General features: G+C 49.3%; 9 non-coding genes across 9 annotated transcripts; all 9 read left to right on the top strand.

Moving 5' to 3' along the window:
* The first annotated feature begins 3454 nt into the window (after positions 1–3454).
* On the top strand, positions 3455–3527 carry Trnar-acg (transfer RNA arginine (anticodon ACG)). Its single transcript has one exon. It is a non-coding gene; the product is annotated as a tRNA-Arg (tRNA).
* A 227-nt stretch (positions 3528–3754) lies between these two features.
* Trnar-acg (transfer RNA arginine (anticodon ACG)) lies at positions 3755–3827 on the top strand. Its single transcript has one exon. It is a non-coding gene; the product is annotated as a tRNA-Arg (tRNA).
* Positions 3828–4054: 227 nt separating this feature from the next.
* Trnar-acg (transfer RNA arginine (anticodon ACG)) lies at positions 4055–4127 on the top strand. Its single transcript has one exon. It is a non-coding gene; the product is annotated as a tRNA-Arg (tRNA).
* Positions 4128–15563: 11436 nt separating this feature from the next.
* Positions 15564–15636, top strand: Trnar-acg (transfer RNA arginine (anticodon ACG)). Its single transcript has one exon. It is a non-coding gene; the product is annotated as a tRNA-Arg (tRNA).
* A 77-nt stretch (positions 15637–15713) lies between these two features.
* Trnar-acg (transfer RNA arginine (anticodon ACG)) lies at positions 15714–15786 on the top strand. The gene has a single exon. It is a non-coding gene; the product is annotated as a tRNA-Arg (tRNA).
* A 401-nt stretch (positions 15787–16187) lies between these two features.
* On the top strand, positions 16188–16260 carry Trnar-acg (transfer RNA arginine (anticodon ACG)). Its single transcript has one exon. It is a non-coding gene; the product is annotated as a tRNA-Arg (tRNA).
* Positions 16261–16337: 77 nt separating this feature from the next.
* Positions 16338–16410, top strand: Trnar-acg (transfer RNA arginine (anticodon ACG)). The gene has a single exon. It is a non-coding gene; the product is annotated as a tRNA-Arg (tRNA).
* A 77-nt stretch (positions 16411–16487) lies between these two features.
* Trnar-acg (transfer RNA arginine (anticodon ACG)) lies at positions 16488–16560 on the top strand. The gene has a single exon. It is a non-coding gene; the product is annotated as a tRNA-Arg (tRNA).
* A 5281-nt stretch (positions 16561–21841) lies between these two features.
* On the top strand, positions 21842–21914 carry Trnar-acg (transfer RNA arginine (anticodon ACG)). Its single transcript has one exon. It is a non-coding gene; the product is annotated as a tRNA-Arg (tRNA).
* Positions 21915–23165: the final 1251 nt, after the last annotated feature.

Below are 23165 nucleotides of genomic sequence, written 5' to 3'. Positions count from 1 at the left end.
TCGTGCGCACTTCGACGTGTGTGTTTCTCACGCTGTTGGTGGATCAGGTGGTTGCGCTATATTCATTCGAAGAAACTTTGGCATTTGTGTGAAGTCAGTGTTTTCGTGTGAAACAGGTCGCCTTTTAGTGGCTGATTTTTGTTATTGCGATATGGATTTCCGAGTCATTTGTATCTACGCGCCGAATATTGAAACAGACCGGCGAATCTTCTTTGAGCGACTTGAAGCGTACGTAAACTGCCACAAGGTGGTCATACTGCTGGGGGATTTTAACTGTGTGTGCACTGCTGACGATCGCGCAAAAGTTTCACGCGTTCGCGATAAGAGTGCTGTATTGCTTAATGCGCTGGTGCACGATTACGACTTGGAAGATATCGGTAGTGTCTTCGCCAGCGGTACCCACCCGCAGTTTACGCACTTCCAGCGTGATAGCCACGCTCGGCTAGATAGATTATATGTGTCAGCCGAATTGGTGCCCTTGTGTAGTGAATATGATGTGCAACCCATTGCATATAGCGATCACTGCTTGGTAACTGCCACTTTCGGGAAAAGACAGATCAAACACACCTTTAACTGGGACCTCTGGAAATTGAACGCGCAGTTGCTGGATGACGATGCTTTCGTTGATGCCGTTGCGAAGGAACTAGAAAACCTTATTTCAGTCGAATTAGCAAGCTTCGCCATTAAATGGGAAGAATTTAAACAGAAAGTAAAAACAATGGCTATTGTGTCCTTCGGCATAACCTGAAACAGGCAGAAACGAACCTTCGCCAGCAACTGCAATTTTTCATCTGCATGGAAAGTGTCCAGCCTGGTGTGTATGTTAACGAAATAAAGGAAGTGAAAGCCGAACTCGAAAGGATAGACTCTGAGAAATACAAAGCCGCCGTTGTGCGATCAAGGTCTGAGAAGCTGTGGGCGGGAGAAGCGCCAACAAAACGAGCTCTCTCAGACGAGAAAAGGTACGCATGTCGGAAGGAAATCCGCCAGCTAGCTAAAGGCAATGACATCACGTCCGACAAAAACGACATCAAACAAGGGATCGTCGATCACTTCAAAGCCTTCTTAGGTCAACCACGTGAACCTAAAGATGGCTACCAGACGGAATTCCTTTCATTGATGCCAAAGCTCGATGAAGAAGTTAAGGCACGGCTAGAACATCCCATTACCCTGAGTGAGATAGAGTGCGCAATAGACGAGTTGGCGCCCGGTAAAGCACCTGGGCCTGATGGCTTAGGGGCTACTTTCTATAAAACGTTTAAGTCAGCGCTGGCTCATGTCCTCCATCTAGTTATCAGCGAAGCGTATGACCGAAAAAGATTGCCCTTGTCCTTCACAACCTCGCATATTGTGCTAATCCCGAAGAGTGATGATGAAAAGAAACGCTTGTTGCCTGGCTCATATCGCCCGATAACTCTAGCCAACGTTGACTATATAATATTCACGAAAGTTTTAGCGAAACGACTGCAAAGAGTGATCAAAACATTGGTAGGGCCGCACCAGACTTGTGGCATTAAGGGGCGCAGTATTACAACAAATGTACACGTGGCTCGAAGTGTGCTAGAGTGTTGCGATGCGATTGGCGATTACGTCGCGATGATGCAGATCGATTTGGCAAAAGCCTTCGACCTCGTCTCGCACAAGGCTCTACTATACATACTTGAACACACGAATGTTGGCAGTGTGATAACGGAAGGTGTCACGATGGCGTACAAGAACTGCTCAACGCGAATTATTGTTAATGGGGAGCTCACCGATAGCTTTCGTGTGCTCTCGTCGGTGCGTCAAGGATGCCCGCTTTCGCCCCTTCTGTTTGCTGCTTATCTCGAGCCACTCTGCTTGGCCATTAAAAACAACGAACGCATAACAGGCTATCGACTACAGGCAGCACACGTTAAAATATTGGCGTATGCAGACGACATCGTGATTTTCTGCACTGATAAAGCGAGCATTATAGAGGCAACTGCTGTTGTCGAAAAGTTTTGCAATTCAACTGGAGCCCAGATAAACTGGGATAAAAGTTATGGCTTCTGGCATGGGAGTTGGGAAGACAAGCCGGAGACCTTTTCTCGAATGAATTGGTCAAGGTTACCTACACAGTACCTGGGGGTGCCTCTCGGAAGTTACCGTGAGCCCGAACAGTACTGGCTCGACCAAGTTTCGACAGCAAAGGAAAAGGCTGACGGTTGGAGAGGCAAGCAATTGTCAATGTTTTCTAGAGCCACTGTTTGCAACCTTTTTTTAGTTTCCAAGATATAGTATGTTATGAATGTGTTGTGTGCTGCGCGGGTAAGCGTACAAAAAATTCACCGCATTTTCGCCACTTTCATTTGGGCCTCTACCTGGGAGAGGACGAGTCGAACAAATTTGTTTTTCCCGGTCAAGAAAGGTGGGCTTGGTCTGGTTCACTTGTTTTTGCGACAAATTGTGTCACGCTTTGTGTTTCTGCGGGATCAAAATGATCCCTTTCTTCGAACACTAATTCAAGTACGGCTGAGTAGACTTCTTCCAGGATTTGTTGTTTCGTCGGCTCAGAACATGCCGGGAACCGTGACTGGGTACCTGCGTGAAGTGGTGCTGGCGCATAGAATGTTGAATGTGCGTTTTTCGCTGCAGTATCTGTCCATCGTTACAAAAAAACAATTGTACAGAGATCTTGTGGACACGATGCTACCTGTACCTTTGTACCGTTCGCCACACCGTGGAGGCCCCGGACAGGACGTTCTAAAAAGAGTCAAGAAAATGCCAGTAAGGCCATCAACTAAGTCTTTCTTTTTCAAATTACATACAAACACACTTCCCGTTAAGACCTGGCTTCATAGCAAGGGTATTTTCATCCCCTGGACAACGGACTGCTTTTTATGTAAAAAACCAGAAACAATAGAACATGTTTTCCTAGATTGCTGGGACCCGATCTTTCACTGGGACGTTCTGCAGAGAACGCTGAAGAAGCAGTTACCCCTGGACCCGTATGGAATACGCTTCTTGCCAATAGATACCTCAGAGGAAGTACCGTATGACCTCATTATGGTCCTGGGCCTCCACGCGATGTGGAAAACTCGCATGCAATTTGAACATGCAGACATCGTTGTGAAACCGGTGCGAGAACACTTCATTGAGAGTGTTGTTTACGTGAGAGACGCATACAAAGTACTGCCTGATCCACCACAATGGATGTCTGTATTGGATGAACTGGTGTCACTGAAAAGATTTTAGTGCTGTGTTGGCCAAAGTGTGGCTGGCACGTTTTATCATTTGTAACATTTGATTTTGTACGTCGACGACGGCAATAAAGAAAAAAAAAGGGCTTGTGGAGCAACGGATAACGCGTCTGACTACGGATCAGCAGATTCCAGGTTCGAATCCTGGCAAGCTCGTTTCTCGCTTTCATTATCTTTTTGCTGGGCAAAAAGGGAAGTATGGGCTGTACTCCAGTAGCTTTCCTTCCGGATTCGGGCTTGTGGCGCAACGGATAACGCGTCTGACTACGGATCAGCAGATTCCAGGTTCGAATCCTGGTAAGCTCGTTTCTCGCTTTCATTATCTTTTTCCTGGGCGAAAAGGGAAGTATGGGCTGTACTCCAGTAGCTTTCCTTCCGGATTCAGGCTTGTGGCGCAACGGATAACGCGTCTGACTACGGATCAGCAGATTCCAGGTTCGAGTCCTGGCAAGCTCGTTTCTCGTTTTCGTTATCTTTTTCCTGGGCGAAAAGGGAAGTATGGGCTGTACTCCAGTAGCTTTCCTTCCGGATTCGGGCTTGTGGCGCAACGGATAACGCGTCTGACTACGGATCAGCAGATTCCAGGTTCGAATCCTGGCAAGCTCGTTTCTCGCTTTCATTATCTTTTTCCTGGGCGAAAAGGGAAGTATGGGCTGTACTCCAGTAGCTTTCCTTCCGGATTCGGGCTTGCGGCGCAACGGATAACGCGTCTGACTACGGATCAGCAGATTCCAGGTTCGAATCCTGGCAAGCTCGTTTCTCGCTTTCATTATCTTTTTCCTGGGCAAAAAGGGAAGTATGGGCTGTACTCCAGTAGCTTTCCTTCCGGATTCGGGCTTGTGGCGCAACGGATAACGCGTCTGACTACGGATCAGAAGATTCCAGGTTCGAATCCTGGCAAGCTCGTTTCTCGCTTTCATTATTTTTTGCCTGGGCGAAAAGGGAAGTATGGGCTGTACTCCAGTAGCTTTCCTTCCGGATTCGGGCTTGTGGCGCAGATTCTATTTCCGGACGCGCTCGCGAACGGTTGTGTCATCATGAGCTCCGATGGAGCGGATATTGCGGCCCACATGGGTCGCGGAAACAGCTTTTTTGCTGAAGAAAACCAGGGTTAGGAAGTCATTTTGCCGCAGCTACCCAAAGGTGCGTGTGTTACAAATACTGTTTTTCTTCACGGAGACATCAGGGCGAGACCTTACCGTGTGGAAGACGTCCGCGATACGATGGTTCGTCTGGGAATGCTGCCCGAGGTGCTTGCCTTAGGGGCCTTCCAGATGAATCACGTCTGGGCGGTGACCTTCAGCACACCAGAAGCAATGAAGAAGATGCTTGCGGTTGCCGACGTCAAGTTAAAGGAAAGGCGATGCCTCGTTATTGACCCAAACAAGCAGGACGTCAGGCTAAAGCTTCATTGGCTTTTGCATTACGTACCAGATGAAGATGTGCGCACCGCGTTTGCGGCTTATGGGAAGGTGACTGAAGTATCAAAGGAGCGTTGGCGCGTCAATGGTATCACGGACAAGGGAACATCTACTCGCACCGTAACCCTGGAACTCAAAACCGGAGTGACTATCGAGGATCTGCCACACCAGCTTCGAGTGGGTGGTATCAACACGCTCTTGATTGTGCCCGGGCGTGCGCCACTGTGCTTGCGATGTCGTCGAACGGGGCACATCCGACGCGACTGTCGCATACCCCGGTGTAGTAAATGCAGGCGCTTTGGTCATGAAGACAACGAGTGCGCTCAGACATACGCCAGTGTGGCAGGCCCTGTGACAAGCGACCGTGTCGCGGAGCACACAATGGACCAAGTTGACACCGAAGAAGCAGCCAGCAGTGGAAGAGGGGGTCCCGTGTACACGCCCCTCTCGAAAACACCGACGGAAAAACAAAACCGAGCGGTCCACAAGGAAGAAGTCAGGTGTCTTAATGAAACACCCAAGGCTGACAACGAAGCACCGGTGGACGAAAATGACGACGAGGAAAAATTTTCCGACGCGTCGAACAGCCAGCTGGAAGACATGGACGTCGGGAGTACAGGTGTCAGTGGCGCACCTGCAAAGCGACCGATTGAGGATGTCGCAGGTGACTGCGACAGACAAGGCGCGGAGCCCGGAGGGGAGCCGGCGGCGAAAGTGGCCTCGGGCTGGCGACTCACCACCAAGCCCAAGCCTAACGTCAGCGCGGGCACCCGACCGCCGGCGAAGCCACCTTCGTAGCACCGAGGGTTGTGCTTCAACTAGCGGCCGCGAAACTATAGACCTAGAAGGACACGGCTAGTATGGCTTCTGCATTATGTGAAGGGTGTGGCGGGTGCACGCCGTGTACGTGTATACCCGCAAGTCTCTCAGCGGCGGCTGCAGTCAACGCCGGGTCTATGTGTGAGGTAAGAACCATGCGGTCCGTTTCAACATGCACGCAGACTTCGCAAACTAGAAGAGCGTTACGCGTAGCCACTTTCAACGTTTGTGGCCTACGGTCTAGACGAAAGCAATACCAGGTCAGTCGTCTGTTCCGAGAGTATGACCTTGATTTGATAGCAGTTCCGGAGACGAAGGTCGAAAGTCAGGAGCAAACGGATCGCATGGTCGAACCTTTTAGGTCTTCTTACAATGTTTGCGTGTGTCATTCAGTTGGCACCTCTGGAGGCTGTGCGATATTCTTGCGAAATTCTTTAGGTGTTGTGGAAGAATATTGTAACGACGTGGGATCGACGAGGACGCGGAGCAGCACCAACAAAGACACTTTATCAGTCGCAAAGAAAAACCAACAACGTCTTCTTCGTCTCCACGCTTAACCCAAAAGCCCGCGCTGCTTCAACCTTGTCCCCACTGGCACATACCCGCGGCAGTATAGTTGTTCCATTGGCTCCCCCCATAGAAAAAAAAATCATCGTCCCGATGACAGAGGCTTGGCAAACTGCGATAAAGAAAAAGAACTGTGCAGTCTTGTCAGTCTTCATAGTACGGCTTCATACGAAGCACGTGAACGACTTCGGGTAAATGCCGTCGGCGCTTTGAACAGTGAGAGCCATCCGGAACGACTTCGTAGGTGACGTCACTGATGCATCGAAGAACTATGTAGGGCCCGAAGTATCTGCGCAGGAGCTTTTCAGAGAGCCCACGCCGACGAATAGGTGTCCAGACCCACACTTTGTCGCCGATGTTGTATGTTACGGGTCTGTGCCGAAGATTGTAGCGTCTGGCGTCACATTCCTGTTGTTCGTGGATTCGCCAACGCGCAAGCTGCCTAGCTGCTTCTGCTCGCTGTGTGATCTCTTCAGCACCCGTCTCGTTGTCATCAAATTCATGAGGGAGCATTGCGTCTAATGTTGTCGTAACCTCACGGCCGTACACGAGGCTGAAGGGTGTCTGGTGAGTGGTCTCTTGACGAGCCGTATTGTACGCGAAGGTGACATAGGGTAAAACCTCGTCCCAGTTCTTGTGCTCTACATCGACGTACATGCTTATCATGTCAGCCAGTGTCCTGTTGAGTCGTTCTGTCAGCCCGTTTGTTTGAGGGTGATAGGCCGTGGTCTTCCGGTGGGCGGTACCACTTAAACGTAGAACGATGTCCAAAAACTTGGCCATGAACGCAGTACCTCTGTCCGTGATGACTACTGCCGGAGCGCCATGTCTTAAAACGATGGATTGAAGAAAAAATTGCGCCCCTTCATCTGCTGTTCCCCGTCGCAGAGCACTTGTCTCGGCATATCTAGTGAGATAATCCGTGGCGACGATTATCCACCTGTTGCCGGTAGTAGACATTGGGAAGGGGCCCAGAAAATCCATGCCTACTTGTGCAAATGGTGTGGCAGGTACTTGAACAGGGTGCAGAAGGCCGGCTGGCTTGACGGAAGGCGGTTTGCGGCGCTGGCAATCCAGACATGTCTGAACATAATGCTTAACGACTGCAGCAAGTCTCGGCCAGTAGTAATTCTGCCGAATCCGTGCCAATGTGCGAGTGTAGCCCAAGTGCCCAGCGGTCGGCTCGTTGTGGCAGGCGTGTAAGATTTCACGTCGAAGCGATGAGGGAACAACGAGTAAGTAGTTGCTGCCGCTAGGAGAGAAGTTCTTCTTGTAGAGTACGCTGCGGCGCAAGCAGTATGACGCCAGCCCTCTTGTAAATAGCCTCGGCACGCTGTTGGTTCGTCCTTCCAGGTAATCAATCAGCGGCAGCAATTCAATGTCATCCCGTTGCTGGCGTGAAAGATCGGCAGTGTCCACGAGTCCCAGAAAGATTGTGTCGTCATCGTCTTGTGCTGCCGTCTCAACAGGAGACCGAGAAAGGCAGTCGGCGTCTGCGTGCCGTTTTCCTGACTTGTATGCGACAGTAAAGTCGAACTCTTGGAGTCGAAGACTCCAACGTGCGAGCCGGCCGGAAGGATCTTTCAAATTAATGAGCCAGCAGAGCGAATGGTGATCACTAATAACGGTGAAAGACCGACCGTACAAATACGGACGAAATTTCAGAACTGCCCATACCATTGCGAGGCATTCTTTTTCAGTGGTGGAGTAGTTAGCCTCCGCTCGGGACAGTGTCCTGCTGGCGTAAGCAATCACCTTTTCGCTGTCGTCCTGCCATTGTACGAGCACCGCCCCTAGACCGACATTACTAGCGTCTGTGTGCAATATCGTCGGGGCGTCTTCATCGAAGTGTGCAAGCACGGGAGGCGCTTGCATACGTTGCCGGAGCTCGTGAAATGCCCGCTGCTGGTCTTCGCCCCAAGTGAAAGGTACATCTTCTCTGGTGAGCTGTGTTAACGGCCACGCGATGCGTGAGAAATTCGCAATAAATCGCCGGTAATATGCACATAGTCCCAGAAAACGTCGCACGGCCTTTTTGTTGGATGGGGTCGGGAAATTAGCGACGGCAGCAATTTTATCTGGATCAGGTCGGACTCCTTGGTTAGTGACGACGTGACCGAGGAACTAGAGCTCTTGAAAACCAAAATGGCACTTTTCAGGCTTTAACGTGAGACCGGCAGATCGTATTGCTTCAAAAACAGTTTTCAGCCTTCGTAGGTGTTCGTCGAACGTTGCCGAAAAGACAATCACGTCATCCAGGTACACCAGGCATGTTTGCCATTTAAGTCCAGAGAGCACAGTGTCCATTAGACGCTGAAATGTGGCTGGCGCTGAACACAAACCGAAGGGGAGTACCTGAAATTCGTAAAGTCCGTCAGGCGTCACAAAGGCGGTTTTCTCACGGTCTCTCTCATCCACTTTGATCTGCCAATAACCGCTTTTCAAGTCCATTGAGGAAAAGTAGCACGCGTTTCGCAACCTGTCCAAGGAATCATCAATACGTGGCAGTGGGTAAACGTCCTTCTTTGTGACCTGATTGAGCTTCCGATAGTCTACGCAGAAGCGCAGGCTACCGTCCTTCTTTTTCACTAAAACTACAGGTGACGCCCAAGGACTATTAGATGGTCGAATAACGCCATCTTCCAGCATCGTCTTCACTTGTCTTTGGATTGCCTCGCGTTCCTTTGGGGCCACGCGATAAGGGTTTTGTCGAATAGGTCGGGCATCGACATCAGTAATGATGCGATGTTTGGTAAGTGGCGTTTGACCAACTTTGGACGCAGATGAGAAACAGCCTTGGTACTGGTTGATGAGCTCAAGAAGACGGTCTCGCTCAACGGCCGTTAACGTCGAACTAACGTCTACAATAGGCGCAGCTCTGGGGATCGTAGATGTCGTCTCCTGCGCTAAGTGGCAGTCTTCTGTCGGTATTACTTCTTCGAAATAAGCGACAGCAGTGCCTCTCACGATGTGTCGACGCTCCTTACTAAAATTCGTCAGCAAGAGTTCCGCGCTGCCGTCGATTACATTAATAAGTGCTCTGGCAATGGATACGCCGCAATTCAGTGCTAGCGCATTGATGTGTTCAGCGACTCCAGTCCCATTCTGCAAGCTGTCACAGTGCACGGGTACGAGAGAGCAACTCCGCGGCAAAAGTATCACGTCGTCTGCAGCTATACGTAAGCGACGTTGTGGATGCTCCTCATGCATGACATTATCCGAGTTCGTTGCAAAGGTGACGCTTCTGTCGCGGATGTTAATCACGGCACCATACTCACGCAGGAAATCCATCCCCAATATAAGTTCCTTGCAACACTCAGAAAGACTGACGAGGGTGGCGACGAAGGTTGAACCGGCGATTAAGAGTCGGGCTGTACATTTCCCAACAGGTGTCATCAACTGACCTCCGGCGGTTCGTATGTTGGGTCCGTGCCATGGCGTCTTCACCTTCCTTAGTTTGTCGGCGAGCTGTGCGCTTATAATTGAAAAATGGGAGCCAGTGTCAACAAGAGCGGCTACTTGGTGGCCGTCAATGCGAATGATGAGGTCGGCGCTGACGACGTCAGTTACGTCTTTCGTAGTTGAGTCCGTCGTATTCGTCGTTGCATTCGCTGTCTTCGCCGTATTCGTCGTTGCATTCGTCGGAGTCTTTACATCGTCGTACGTCGATAATGGGGGATATGGCGAACTTCGAGTACTGGCAACCTCACCCCCGGAGGTCGCTGCGTCTAGTTTCCCCGTCGCGGGCTAGGAGACCTGCCCCTAGTGACGTCGGCAAAACTGCGACGAGTCGGTGAATTGTAGCGCGCAGGTGATGGCGAAGGAGAACGTGATCGGGGAGTCGTCGTATTTTGCGGCAGGTCGTTCACAGGAGCGTCGTAGGCGCGTCGACCATCATACGGAGAATAGTAGTTGGCAGGAAAGCTTGGGTATTGGGTGGCGCGATAGTTGTTCCATTTGTGGCAAACACGATAGACGTGTCCAGCTTCACCACAATGGTAACACACTGGTCGGCGATCGACGGTGCGCCACAAATCGGTTTTCCGACGCTGATAGTTTGGTGGCAACTCTCCATGGAGCCAAGGATTGGCGTGCGTGTGTCGAAGATACGACATTGTTTGTGGTGGCGTGATCGGCGAGGTCGGTAGAGTCGACTGGGGTGACGATATCGACTCTGTTTGTAGCATAGGTCTAGTTGCGGGTGTCAACGGCGTCGAAGTTGCGTTGACTGGACGGCGAACAGCCTCCGCATAAGTAAGGCGCCGCGGTGCGTTATCACAGTCTAGCGATGAAAAAGCTTGCCGGACTTCTTCCCGGACCACATCAGCTACCAAAGATACCGTTGGCGCCGGTTCCGAACCCGTAGTCACAAATCCGAGCTGCCGAAGCTCTTCTCGCACAACCTCTCGGATAATTTCCCGCAGAGGCTTGTCGTTACTTGGAGCCAGAACGGAAGTGTTCGCCGCCGAGTTACTCATGTCATGCTGGCGGTATCGTTGCTGCAGGGCCCGTTCAATGGCTGTGGCCTCTTTTGTGAACTCCGCCACTGTAGTCGGTGGATTTCTCACAAGGCCGGCAAACAGTTGTTCTTTCACTCCCCGCAAGAGATACCGCAGCTTTCGCTCCTCTGGCATGTCAGGGTCTGCTCTACGGAAAAGACGGGCCATATCTTCCGAGAACATAGCAACGCTCTCATTGGGTTTTTGAATTCGGATTTCGAGGAGACGCTTCGCATTTTCCCTCCTGTCGATGCTCGTAAAAGTATCCAGCAGCTGTGTGCAGAAGTCGTCCCAGGTGGCAAAGCTTCTCTCCCGGTTGACGTACCACGTACGAGCATTGTCCTTCAGATAGAAATAGACGCTTGAAAGTTTGTCCGCCGAGCGGGTCACATGGTTGTACTTGGCGACGCGCTCGAACTGATCAAGCCAATCTTGGACGTCTTCAAAGGCATCACCATGAAAGCTCTCGGGAACCATAGGGTTCTGCAGGGTTACTTGCGTTGGAGCCGCGGTGGCCATGGTAGTTGCAGGGGGCGAACGATTTCTTGAGGTTTCTTGCAGGGGACCGGACTCGGGCGCTAGGCCTAGTAGGCGGCGACTGAACCGGTGGAGCGGTGTTTCGATGCGCAATGGCGATTCCGGGCTCGATCGTTGGCTCCGCGAAGGGGTGCCAAGCATGAAGGATGGAGAGTACCCAGCACCTCCACCAGTGTAACGACGTGGGATCGACGAGGACGCGGAGCAGCACCAACAAAGACACTTTATCAGTCGCAAAGAAAAACCAACAACGTCTTCTTCGTCTCCACGCTTAACCCAAAAGCCCGCGCTGCTTCAACCTTGTCCCCACTGGCACATACCCGCGGCAATATAGTTGTTCCAATATGTTTATAGTAGTGAAGGCGGCCGACTTGTCATTTGCGATTTTCTGTTTTTGTTTCAGAAATGGCGCATCATCTGTGTATATGCGCCAAATAATGTTAAAGATCGACATAGGTTTTTTGCAAGTGTTGAACCATATTTAAAATGTGAAAAGAATGTGGTGTTGCTGGGTGATTTTAACTGCGTGTGCCTAAAGGAAGATAGGAACAGGGGATTGCCTGTTCGGGATCAAAGTGCTTTGTTCTTATCTACGATTTTGCAAGAGTGCGGCTTAGAGGATGTTGGAAATGTACTGCAAAATGGATGTCGTCCTGTCTATACCCATTTCCAACGTGATTGCCACTCCCGTTTAGACAGAGTATACGTGTCAGATGTGCTCGTACCACTTTGCAACAGTTATGATGTTAAACCGGTATCGTTTAGCGACCACAGCGTAGTTATGTTTTCAATAGGAGTAAAAAACATTAGGTCACGTTTTTTCGTGGAAATTATGGAAATTCAACAACAAATTACTTAACGATACAGTTTTTGTTGACGAAGTAAAAGTACTTATAGAAAAATTACACTTGTTAGAGTCGGGGAGATTCGTTGAAGCCTGGGAGCGGTTTAAGGAAGAAGTTAAAATTACAGCTATCGAGCGATCTTCAACATTACGCCGGAATGAAAAAAGAAAAGGAACTACAGTGTCAGTTGGAATTCTTGTTGTCAGTCGAGAGTGCGCAGCCAGGCAGTTTCTCTGACGAAATAAGAAAAATAAAGAATCAGCTCGAGATATTGGATACAGAAAAATACAGAGGCGCAGTTATACGCGCACGCGCAGAACATCTCTGGCTTGGCGAAACACCGACGAAACGATCCATGAGCGAAGAGACTCGGTATGCTTCACGTAAGGAAATAAAACAGATAAAATACGGCGAGGAGACTACAAGGGACAAACTAAAGATACAACAAGCGTTTGTAGATTATTACAAAGGATTGCTTGGAAGCAGCGGTAAAAGCGAGGCCTCTTTAGACAGTGAATTCTTGTCGCTGATGCCCACTTTAGATAACGAAACCAGGTCACGCCTTGAAATGCCAATTAGCCTAATTGAAATAGAAAGAGCAATAGATGATTTAGGTGAAGGTAAAACGCCTGGTCCAGATGGACTTGGGGCTGCTTTTTACAAGGCATTTAAGCATGAACTCTCGAGGGCTCTTTTTCAACTCTTCACTGAGGCGTACGAAATAAACGAAGCACCACCATCCTTTACAAGGTCGCATATTGTACTGATACCAAAAAGTGACGATCCAGTGCAGCTTTTATCTGTGAGTGCTTACCGTCCTATAAGCCTCACTAATGTCGATTACAAGGTGTTCATGAAGGTGCTAGCAAAGAGATTGCAGACTGTAATAAAGTTAATCGTAGGTCCTCACCAAACGTGCGGCATAAAGGGCCGAACAATAGGAACGAACATTCACACAGCAAGGAGCATCCTCGAATGCTGTGATGCATGGGACAGACAAGTAGCGATGTTACAACTAGATCTCGAGAAGGCTTTTGATCGTGTTGTTCATGATGTACTTTTTTCCGTATTGGAACACGTAAATGTCGGGAATATTGTCTTAGGTGGTGTGAAAATGTCGTATAGAAATTGTGAGGCTAACATTGTAATTAACAAAGAAGTCACCGAAAGTTTTCAAATTTCCAGGAGCGTCCGTCAAGGGTGTCCAATTTCCCCATTGTTGTTTGCAATTTATTTAGAGCCTTTTTGTTTGAGCATAATTCACAATAACACAGTACGAGGTTTTAAGCTTATGATGGCGGAGATCAAATTTTTGTCTTATGCTGATGATATTGCCGTTTTTTGTGAAGATAGGGAAAGTATTAGCGAAGCTGTGAAAGTAGCCGACAAGTACTGCATATGGTCCGGTAGTGCAATAAACTGGGAGAAGTGTGTAGGTTTATATGGCATGGCACCTGGGAGGCAATGCCAGACTTCTATGAAAACGTCAGATGGCGGACCGTGCCGACCAAGTATCTCGGTGTGCCACTGGAGCGATATAAAGATCCCAATGAATACTGGAAGGATGAAACAGAAGTGTTGAAGGAGAAAACAAATAAGTGGGGAGGAAAAAACTTCTCGATATTCACACGGTCAACAGTCTGCAATATGTTCTTAGCGGCGAAACTTTGGTACGTGCTTCAGGTGCTGTGCATGAATAGGTTAAACATTCAGAAGATACACAGAGTCTTTGCCACTTTTGTTTGGGGCTCCCAATGGGAACGTACGAGTCGTACAAATATTTTTCGACCAGTGAAAGCTGGTGGGCTGGGATTGGCCCATTTGTTTTTAAGGCAGATTGTGTCACGGTTTATTTTCTTACGCGATCAGAGTCATCCATTCTTGCGCACTATGTTACAAGTTAGATTATGCTGTTATTTACCAGAGTTCATAGTATCTTCTTCTTCTGCAGGGCGTACTGGTATACGTGGTTATCTACGCGACGTAGTGTTGGCATTCAATATACTAAAAGTTCGTTTTTCTCTGCAGTACTTGTGCGCAGTAAAAAAAAAAGCGGCTCTATAAAGATCTTATCGACGTAATGATGTCAGTACCCATGTATCGAACGATGTATGGAATCGGACACAGAAAAGATGTTTTTAAGCGAATCAAACGAATGCCAGTACGCCCATCAGCCAAGACTTTTTTTTTCAACTACACACGGGTACACTGCCAGTGAAACCATGGTTGCAGGAAAATGGACTATTTGTTCCTTGGAGTATTAATGGTCTTTTATGCCGTAAGCCGGAGAGTATAGATCACATCTTTTTGGACTGTTGGGATGCTGTATTTCACTGGGACATCCTGCAGCGAACATTAAAGAAAGATCTCCCTATAACGCCATACGGAATTCGTTTTTTGCCGGTTCAGTGTGAAAGTGACATACCGTATGATATGTTTATGTTGTTGAGCATGCACGCAATATGGAAGACGCGTATGGCAGTGAGGCATGCGGATGTAAACGCACGCCCAGCTAGGGAATACTTTATAGAAAGTATAGCGTACACGAGGGATGTATATTGTGCAGGCGAAGATCCGCCGGAATGGTTACCCGTTCTCAATGACCTCATCTCATTAAAGCACTTTTAATCATCCCACGCCAAGCAAAGTGTGCTTGACGTTATTGTAACATTATTCCTTGTCATTATTTCTGTACAGTGTTTTGTCCTTCTGTTGTGCTTTGTACATGATGTACCTTCAAGCGAATAAAAAAAATGTGGTTGATCCCTCTTATATAGGAATCGGTATAGAACACGAAAGTGAAACGTGTCTTCACAGAAGTAGTGTAATGTTTATTGCACATTGATATATAATGTCTATTGGTGTTTTGTGGCTAAAGCGCCCTTAGGCGTTGATGCACCCACGCTGACGCCTGGTGGCACGTCTCCTCCATCACGACTACCAACGTCGATGAACATGAGCAACCGTCGTGCATATGGAAGCTGCACTACGCTGCACACGCTAGCACAACGCGAAAGACGAAGCACGTAACTGACACACTAATACAACGCGCAAGACAAAGCACGTAACTGAATCGTCACCGAGTCAAATCAGCGCGTACAGCGCGTCGTAATTGCAGCCTCCGCGATCAACTTCAGAAACATTTTCAGAGCTAATTGCGGAGGCCACGCTCCGCTGTGCTGAGTACGGTGAACGCCTCCTAGTAGTGCTTCTGCGAGAACGCGTTGGTAGTGCTTCTTGATGCCAGCGTCCCTTCGAATGCTGGCATCGAGGCGTCGTAGTGCTGAGACCACCGAAGCGTTCACTGTCGGTGCGCGTTAGTGTCATAATGCAGTACTTCTCTTTTCTGCTCGTAGGCGGCGGCACCGCCCCGAGCAAGAGCGCGGGTACACGGAGGAGTGTTAGATATATAAGGCGCGTCTGTGTAGCTCTCTGCAAATGCGTTTGTGGCGCAATGGGTTAAACGCTCGGCGATCTATCGTCGCGGACCGAGAGGTCGTGGGTTCGATTTCCAATATTTGCATGTTTGTGGAACTTTTTCTTCTGGTTTCTTTCTTTGTATTATGTTCGTGTATGTTCGTGTGACGTATTTCCGTGACGGAAATACGTCAGTGGACATACACGCCGGCATAAAACACTTTCGTGTTAAAAATCGGGCTTGTGGCGCAACGGATAACGCGTCTGACTACGGGTCAGAAGATTCCAGGTTCGAATCCTGGCAAGCTCGTTTCTCGCTTTCATTATTTTTTGCCTGGGCGAAAAGGGAAGTATGGGCTGTACTCCAGTAGCTTTCCTTTCGGATTCGGGCTTGTGGCGCAACGGATAACGCGTCTGACTACGGATCAGAAGATTCCAGGTTCGAATCCTGGCAAGCTCGTTTCTCGCTTTCATTATTTTTTGCCTGGGCGAAAAGGGAAGTATGGGCTGTACTCCAGTAGCTTTCCTTCCGGATTCGGGCTTGTGGCGCAACGGATAAAGCCCCAACCATACGTACGCGTTGGAACGCGTCCGCAGGCGCCGTGCGCCTGAGAGAGATTGTGGTTGTGAGGAGGAAGAGGCGCTATTTTCTTCCTCTTCACAACCACAATCTCTCTCAGGCGCACGGCGCCTGCGGACGCGTTCCAACGCGTACGTCTGGTTAGGGCTTAACGCGTCTGACTACGGATCAGAAGATTCCAGGTTCGAATCCTGGCAAGCTCGTTTCTCGCTTTCATTATTTTTTTGCCTGGGCGAAAAGGGAAGTATGGGCTGTACTCCAGTAGCTTTCCTTCCGGATTCGGGCTTGTGGCGCAACGGATAACGCGTCTGACTACGGATCAGAATATTCCAGGTTGGAATCCTGGCAAGCTCGTTTCTCGCTTTCATTATTTTTTGCCTGGGCGAAAAGGGAAGTATGGGCTGTACTCCAGTAGCTTTCCTTCCGGATTCGGGCTTGTGGCGCAACGGATAACGCGTCTGACTACGGATCAGAAGATTCCAGGTTCGAATCCTGGCAAGCTCGTTTCTCGCTTTCATTATTTTTTGCCTGTGCGAAAAGGGAAGTATGGGCTGTACTCCAGTAGCTTTCCTTCCGGATTCGGGCTTGCGGCGCAACGGATAACGCGTTTGACTACGGATCAGAAGATTCCAGGTTCGAATCCTGGCAAGCTCGTTTCTCGCTTTCATTATTTTTTGCCTGGGCGAAAAGGGAAGTATGGGCTGTACTCCAGTAGCTTTCCTTCCGGATTCGGGCTTGCGGCGCAGATTCCACTTCCGGGCACCGTAGTGAACGGACGTGTTATCATGTGCTCCGAGGGAGTGGTGTTGGCGGCCTTGAACGGCCGCGGTAACAGGAATGTTGTTTTTGACGACGACGACTATCAGGTAATTTTGCCGCACTTGCCTACCGGACGAATCGCCCTTAATACTGTTTTTCTACACGCGGACGTCCGTGGAAGACCGTACAAAGATTGAGGATTTCCGTGACGCTCTGGCTCGTCTGGAACTGCTCCCCGAAGTAGTTGCTTTGGGGGCGTACCAGATGAACCACGTCTGGGCGGTCATGATGAAGACGGCGGAAGCTACTAAGAAACTGCTTGATGCCGGGACAATCATCGTCAAAGAACGACGCTGCATTGTCGTTGACCCCAACAACCAAGGTGTCCGCATGAAGCTACACTGGTTGCTGCCAAGTGTGTCAGACGAAGACATACGACAAGCTCTTGCCCCATATGGAAAGGTGACAGACGCGGCGAAAGAACGGTGGCGTGTTCAAGGTATATTGGACAAGGGCTCAACGACGAGGTCGGTGACGCTGCAGCTGAAAGCGGGAATTACAGTCGACGATATTCCGCACCAGCTACGTATAGCAGGGGAGCTCGTCCTTGCCGTCATTCCCGGCCGCGCCCCCCTTTGCCTGCGGTGCCATACAACCGGCCATATTCGCCGGGACTGTAGTGTTCCACGCTGCGAGGTCTGCCGACGCTTCGGCCATGATCGTTCTCAGTGCGTCAAGACGTACGCTGTCGTTGCAGGACCAACGAGGAGAGCCGACGAAGTGGCTGAACACCTCATGGATGAGGTTGAAGTTGAAGGCATTTCAACTGCTACAAGCGACAATGCTGGCAATGCAGTCACGGAAAAGCCGCCTCTTCACTTTAAAAACTTGGGTCTAGGCAAGAAACCTGACGTCGAGGATGTTTCTCCGGAAAAGAATGAAAACGCCGTGACTGAAAACGAGAGCGTCGAGACAAAACAGAGGGACGCCCCGAAGCCGTCGCCTGCCACTACATGTCCCGAAACGTCTACTACGCCTGCCACGACCGACGTCGACATGGCAGCAGCCACTAACACGCCTGCGAAGCGGGCTCACGAGGAAACGCTCGGCGCATCTGGGACCTCTGGAGCGACGACATGCAGCGAGCCACCCACAAAGGCGGCTCAGCTGCGACGTACGTCATTCAAGCCGAGGCCCAACGTCCAAGTTGAGCGGAGACCCGAGACGGGGCCGCCCCCGTAGCGGCTTCGATTGGGTCTTGCAACCTTCCCACGGCTTCTACGTGTGATGCCGCCAGCTTGTCCGGCGGAGCCACGTGCTACATAGTGAATGGGTCGATCAAGGTAAGCGCTATGCGACCCGTTTGTTCTTGATCATAATGGCAGATAAACTTAACACAGCGATCCGTGTTGCCACGCTTAACGTCCGAGGACTAAGCGCAAGGCGACGGCAATACCAACTGAGTCGTATGTTTCTGGAAAATGATCTCGATATAATTGCAGTACAGGAGACCAAGATATCGAGTCAAGAGCAAACGGATCGCATGGTGCAACCTTTCGTTCCGCGTTACAGTGTATGCGTTTGTCATGCGGCCGGCACATCGGGGGGTTGTGCTATTTTTTTGCGCAACAGCTTAAACGCATCTGTGGAAGCAATGACAGTGTGTGAAACAGGACGCCTGATTGTTGTCGATTTTGTGCTCAGTGAAATTTCCTGGCGAGTTGTTTGTATTTACGCACCTAATAGACAGCACGAGAGGGAGTCCTTTTTTGAGCGAGTTGAGGTTTATTTAAAAACCGATAGGCTTCTGCTTTTACTAGGTGATTTCAACTGTGTGTGTTTTCCAGAGGACCGTGTCAAAAATTTGCCTGTGAATGACCATAGTGCGTTGCTATTGAGCAAACTTGTTAGTGAATACAACCTGGAAGACGTCGGCTATGTGTTGTACGATTACAGTGTTCCGCGGTTTACACATTTCCAAGGACTAAGTCACGCTAGGTTGGATAGAGTGTATGTATCACTGGAACTAGTACCGTTATGTAAAGCCTACGTGAACAAGCAAGTCTCTTTTAGCGACCACAGTTTGGTTGCCTTCACAATAGGAACAAAATAACGAAAAACAAATTTCTCGTGGGACTTGTGGAAATTTAACGATAAATTACTCAATGATGACAGTTTCGTAAATGATGTTAAGGGAAAACTTGGACGATTGATTGCAGCCGATCAGAAATATGTAGTAGGCATGTGGGAAAATTTTAAAAATGAAGTCAAGCTAGGTGCTATAGAAAGAGCTACCAAGCTGAAACAAGAAGAAAAACAGAAGGAAAAGGCCCTAAGGAGCAAACTCGATTTCCTACTTAAAGTAGAAAGCACAGAACCTGGCCATGTCATGAAGGAAATAAAGCAAGTAAAAAGCCAGTTAGAAACAATCGACACAGAAAAGTATCGCGGAGCCATGATAAGATCCCGTGCAGAAAAACTGTGGCAAGGGGAAACACCGAATAAACGTGCGCTTAGCGACGAGAAAGCTTACGCTCGCCGAAGTGATATCAATCAGATATGCTACAAAGATGAAGTCACGAGTGACATCACGATCATTGAACAAGCATTTGTTGAACATTATGATGACCTGTTTAGCAAAAGAAAAACCGATCTGGGTGGTTTCATAGGCCAGTTCTTGCACTTAATGCCACAGTTGGAAGAAAGCGTTAAAGAAGACCACGAAGCCCCTTATAAGTGTGAGTGAAGTTGAAGCAGCTATAGAAGAACTAGGCTCAGGAAAGGCGCCTGGGCCGGACGGCTTAAGCGCTGCCTTCTACAAAGCATTTAAGGCAGAAATAGCTCCGATTATGAAGCAATTTTTAGCGCTGTCATATGAAAACAACCGTATACCCCCGTCTTTCCGAACAACTCAGATGGTCCTGATCCCCAAATCTGATGATCCAGTAAAGCGCTTGTACGTTGCATCGTACCGTCCCATTAGCCTCGCGAACACTGACTATAAAATATTTATGAAAATATTAGCAAGAAGGTTACAGAGCGTAATTAAACATTTAGTTGGAGCCCACCAAACGTGTGGGATTAAAGGGCGCACAATAACCACTAACGTACACATCGCTAGGAGCGTTCTAGAATGCGTCGATGCTTTCGAGGGTCGAGTTGCAATGTTGCAGCTAGACCTGCAGAAGGCATTCGACCGTGTGTCTCATCATATTCCCTTCGAGATTTTAGAATACACGAACCTAGGATCCATGATTATAGATGGCTTAAAAATGGTCTACAAAGAATGCAGCACACGGTTGATTATCAACAAGTCTCTCACAAGAAGTGTCAATGTCTGTTCGTCTCTGAAACAAGGGTGTCCAATCTCGCCATTGCTATTCGCGATATACCTGGAACCCTTTTGCCTAGCCGTTAGAGAAAACGAGAAAATACGAGGTTTCAAATTACAGCAAAGCGAGGTGAAAGTACTATCTTACGCAGACGATCTAGCAGTGTTTTGTGATGACTATGACAGTATCAGCGAAGTGGTAACTGTAGCGAAGTCTTACTGCGAAAAAAACAGGAAGTGCTATTAACTGGGACAAGTGCATCGGGTTTTGGCATGGCGCGTGGAAAAGCCCACCATGCACTTTCGCAAACATCCAGTGGGTGACCATGCCTGCAAAATATCTAGGGGTGCCACTCGAACATTATAACGACAGTACTACGTTCTGGGAACAAGAAACACAGATGGTGAAGGAAAAAGCGCTTGCGTGGCAAGGACGTAACCTATCAATGTTCGCGCGCTCCACCGTGTGTAACATTTTCCTGGTTGCTAAAATTTGGTACATATTACAAGCGCTATTCATGTCGAGAGCGAATGTACAGAAGCTGCATAGAGTGTTTGCCGTGTTCATTTGGAACTCAACTTGGGAACGCTGCAGCCGCACTAATCTGTTTAGATCGGTTCGCAGTGGTGGTCTCGGACTGTCACATCTATTTGTACGACAGATTGTATCGCGGTTTATGTTCTTGCGAAACCAGAGTGATCCTTTTTTGCGCACCATGATACAAGTGCGATTAAGTAATCTTTTACCTGACTTTCTTGTTTCGTGTTCGTATGCTGAATCCCGTCCAGTGAAAGGCTTCCTTCGGGAAGTAGTGTCATCCTTCCGTATGCTGAGTGTTCGTTTCTCGCTAGAATACTTAAGTTCAGTTAAAAGAAAGAAATTGTATCGTGATATGTTAGATTTATTAATGCCAGTTCCATTGTACAGGATAGCATACTCTGGAGGCTCAGTAGATGATGTTCTAAAAAGAGTCAAAAGAATGCCTGTGAAACCATCAGTAAAATCATTCTTCTTTAAACTCCACACAAATACCCTACCCGTGAAGACTTGGCTGGCAGACAAGGGTTTATTTGTGCCTTGGACTACCAATTGCTTACTGTGTAAGAAACCAGAGACTGTCGACCATGTCTTCATTGATTGTTGGGACCCTTTTTTTCATTGGGACATCTTACAACGAACCTTAAAGAAAAAATTACCAATAACTCCACGTGGTATCAGGTACTTAGACACAGAAACTAATAATGTTCCATATGACCTTATTATGCTAATAAGCCTCCATAGTATATGGTGCACAAGAATGTCTGTACGCCATGCTGATGTGGATGTCCATTCTGTTCGAGAAAACTTTATCGAAAGTGTCGCCTACATGCGTGAAGTCTACAAAGCGCACAAACAACCACCGGACTGGTTGCCTCTGTTCGATGAGTTGGTGAAATTGAAACAATTTTAATGCAACCGAGTCAGCATAAGCTAAGCTGACTCTCTTTTTTTAACAATGTATTCAGCATGGCACTTCAATTGCAAGGCAATAAAGAAAAAAAATCGGGCTTGCGGTGCAACGGATAACGCGTCTGACTACGGATCAGAAGATTCCAGGTTCTAATCCTGGCAAGCTCGTTTCTCGCTTTCATTATTTTTTGCCTGGGCGAAAAGGGAAGTATGGGCTGTACTCCAGTAGCTTTCCTTCCGGATTCGGGCTTGCGGCGCAACGGATAACGCGTTTGACTACGGATCAGAAGATTCCCGGTTCGAATCCTGGCAAGCTCGTTTCTCGCTTTCATTATTTTTTGCCTGGGCGAAAAGGGAAGTATGGGCTGTACTCCAGTAGCTTTCCTTCCGGATTCGGGCTTGTGGCGCAACGGATAACGCGTCTGACTACGGATCAGCAGATTCCAGGTTCGAATCCTGGCAAGCTCGTTTCTCGCTTTCATTATCTTTTTCCTGGGCAAAAAGGGAAGTATGGGCTGTACTCCAGTAGCTTTCCTTCCGGATTCGGGCTTGCGGCGCAACGGATAACGCGTCTGACTACGGATCAGCAGATTCCAGGTTCGAATCCTGGCAAGCTCGTTTCTCGCTTTCATTATCTTTCTCCTGGGCAAAAAGGGAAGTATGGGCTGTACTCCAGTAGCTTTCCTTCCGGATTCGGGCTTGCGGCGCACATTCTGCTTCCGGCCACCGAGCGTGACGGTTCGTAGGATCATGGCCTCTTCAAGGGCAGCGACAGCGGTCACTTTTGGCCGCGGTAACAGGACCAACGACGATGACAACCAATATCCGTTTATTCTGCCTCAACTGCCCCAAGGACGAGTGGCGATTAATACCGTGTTTTTGCACGGTGATGTGCGTGCCAGACCTTACAAGGTTGAGGATTTCAGGGACGCCCTGCTGCCGACAGGCTTGCTGCCGGAGGTGCTATGCATAGGGGCGTACCAGATTAACCACGTCTGGGCGGTGACCCCCAAGGATGCGACCGCCACAAAATGACTGGTGGCCCACAAGGAGCTCCAGGTGAAGGGACGACGGTGCGTCATCGTCGACCCACAGGACCAGCAGGTGAAGCTTAGGCTTCACTGGCTTCTGTACGGCGTGGCCGACGAGGACATCCGGACGGCGTTCGCGGCTTTCGGCAAGGTGGAGGAGGTAAGCCGGGAGAGGTGGTGCGTCCAAGGCATGGGGGACAAGACGTCAACCACCAGGACCGTGCTGCTCAAGCTCAAGAGCGGTCTCAAAGTAGAGGACCTTCCTCATCAGGTCCGCGTCGGCGGAGAGCTCGCCTTGGTGGTCGTTCCCGGGCGGCCTATGCAGTGCTTGCGCTGCCAGGGCAATGGGCACGTCCGGCGAGAGTGTAAGGTGCCGCGCTGCTCCCGATGCAGACGTTTTGGGCACGTCGAAGCCGACTGCGTGAAGACCTACGCTACAGCTACAGGCCCAGCAGTGAGTGAAGCGGCAGCCGAACAGCTGATGGACGCAGTCGAGGCTGAAGACGCCGCTAAGGGAGCCGGAGACCATGTGCCGCCAGCGAAGACAAGTACCGTGACAGTGCCGGAGGGCGCTGAAGCCAAGGTGGTCGAAGCTGCTGAGCAAGTGACTGGGCCGGCACGGGTCGACACGGAAGCTGTCCTTGCAAATGAAGGTGCAAGTGAAGGCGAAAGCGATGACGATGAATCA

Source organism: Dermacentor silvarum, chromosome 4 (assembly GCF_013339745.2).
Source record: "Dermacentor silvarum isolate Dsil-2018 chromosome 4, BIME_Dsil_1.4, whole genome shotgun sequence".
NCBI classification, from domain to species: Eukaryota; Metazoa; Arthropoda; class Arachnida; order Ixodida; family Ixodidae; genus Dermacentor; species Dermacentor silvarum.
The sequence above is the reverse complement of the archived record's forward strand: the minus strand, read 5'-3'. Positions and strand labels throughout refer to the sequence as shown.